This window comes from Triticum dicoccoides, chromosome 1B, assembly GCF_002162155.2.
Source record: "Triticum dicoccoides isolate Atlit2015 ecotype Zavitan chromosome 1B, WEW_v2.0, whole genome shotgun sequence".
In the NCBI taxonomy this organism is placed as follows: domain Eukaryota; kingdom Viridiplantae; phylum Streptophyta; class Magnoliopsida; order Poales; family Poaceae; genus Triticum; species Triticum dicoccoides.
In genome coordinates, this window is record NC_041381.1 from 363,686,041 (window position 1) to 363,688,661 (window position 2,621).

Here is a 2,621-nt window from a genome sequence, read left to right on the forward strand (position 1 = left end):
GGTCGTCGTGCGCCCGCGCCGCACCCCTGGGGGCTTCGCCCGCATCCACGCCCAGCGCCCGTTCGGGCATGCGCCCGTTCGGGCGACAACCGTCGCCTGCGCCCGAAACCCGCAAGCCCCCCCCTGTGGGCCAATGACAGTGGGGGCCCACGCCCAGGACGTTAAAAAAAAGGGAGAATTAAAAATAGAAATAATAAATAAAAATAACAATGATTTAATAAAATTAATTATTAATTAATTAATTATCTAATGAATTAATTAAGTTAATTAATCCGGTTTAATTAATTTAATTAACTAGTTAGGTTAATTAAATAGTAATTAAATGAACTAATCTCTAGTTAACCTAAACAGTGTATGACAGGTAGGTCCCACTGGACCCACTGGTCAGGTTGACCAAGTCAACTCTGTTGACTGCTGACGTCAGCATGACATCATGCTGATGTCATAAATCCATTTTCGAATTAATTAAATAATTAATTAAATTCCAGAAATTAATAAAATCTTTAGAAAATCATATCTTTTAATCCGTAACTCGGATTAAAATAATTTCAACATGAAAGTTGCTCAGAACGACGAGACGAATCCGGATACGCAGTCTGTTCGTCCGCCACGCACCCCTAACATATCAAACTCGCAACTTTCCCCCTCCGGCTCCTCTGCCCGAAAACACGAAACACCGGGGATATTTTCCCGGATGTTTCCCCCTTCACCGGTATCGCCCATCCCTACGTTAGGTTACCCCTAGCACAACATATTGTCGCGTCTTCCTTTGTGTTACATTTGATTGCTCCGTTATTTATTGTGTTCCCCCTCCGTTACTCCTTTCCGGTAGACTCCGAGACCGATGCTGATGCCCCTGTGGTCGACTACGTCACCGACGACCCCTCTCTCTTGCCAGAGCAACCAGGCAAGCCCCCCCCTTGATCACCAGATATCGCCTATTCTACTCTATACTGCTTGCATTAGAGTAGTGTAGCATGTTACTGCTTTTCGATATTCCTATCCTGATGCATAGCCTGTCCTTGCTACTACTATTGTTACCATTACCTGCTATCCTACTGCTTAGTATAGGATGCTAGTGTTCCATCAGTGGCCCTACACTCTTGTCCGTCTGCCATGCTATACTACTGGGCCGTGATCACTTCGGGAGGTGATCACGGGCATATACGATATACTTTACATAGTTACAATACCTGTGATACTGTTCGGAGATGGGGCTGAAGGGGCCGGTGGCTCCATCCCGGTAGAGGTGGGCCTGGGTTCCCGACGGCCCCCGACTGTTACTTTGAGGCGGAGCGACAGGGCAGGTTGAGACCACCTAGGAGACAGGTGGGCCTGGCCCTGTTCGGCGTTCGCGGATACTTAACACGCTTAACGAGATCTTGGTATGTGATCTGAGTTGGCTACGAGCCTATACGCACTAACCATCTACGTGGGAGTAGTTATGGGTATCCCGACGTCGTGGTATCAGCCGAAGCACTTCGTGACGCCAGCGACTGAGTGGCGCGCGCCGGATTGGAACGTAAGCCTGCTCTTGTATTAAGGGGGCTAGTTCCGCTTTCGGCCACGTACGCAACGTGCAGGTGTGCTATGGGCGATGGGCCCAGACCCCTGTGCGCTTAGGTTTAGACCGGCGTGCTGGCCTCTCTGTTGTGCCTAGGTGGGGCTGCGACGTGTTGATCTTCCGCGGCCGGGCATGACCCAGGAAAGTGTGTCCGGCCAAATGGGATCAAGCGTGCTGGGTAAGATGGCGCACCCCTGCAGGGAAGTTAATCTATTCGAATAGCCGTGATCTTCGGTAACAGGACGACTTGGAGTTGTACCTTGACCTTATGACAACTAGAACCGGATACTTAATAAAACACACCCTTCCAAGTGCCAGATACAACCCGGTGATCGCTTTTCTACAGGGCGACGAGGAGAGGATCGCCGGGTAGGTTTATGCTATGCGATGCTACTGGAGATGCTACTGGAGATGCTACTTGGAGATGCTACTTGGAGGACTTCAGTCTACTCTCTTCTACATGCTGCAAGGCAGAGGCTGCAAGAAGCGTAGTCTTCGATAGGACTAGCTATCCCCCTATTATTCTGGCTTTCTGCAGTTCAGTCCACTGATATGGCCTCCTTACACATATACCCATGCATATGTAGTGTAGTTCCTTGCTTGCGAGTACTTTGGATGAGTACTCACGGTTGCTTTCTCCCCCCTTTTCCCCCTTTCCTTTCTTTCTAGTTGTCGCAACCAGATGCTGGAGTCCAGTAGTCAGACGCCACCGTCGACGATGATTCCTACTACACTGGAGGTGCCTACTACTACGTGCAGGCCGCTGACGACGACCAGGAGTAGTTAGGAGGATCCCAGGCAGGAGGCCTACGCTTCTTTCGATCTGTATCCCAGTTTGTGCTAGCCTTCTTAAGGCAAACTTGTTTAACTGATGTCTGTACTCAGATTTTTGTTGCTTCCGCTGACTCGTCTATGATCGAGCACTTGTATTCGAGCCCTCGAGGCCCCTGGCTTGTATTATGATGCTTGTATGACTTATTTTATTTGTAGAGTTGTGTTGTGATATCTTCCCGTGAGTCCCTGATCTTGATCGTACACATTTGCGTGCATGATTAGT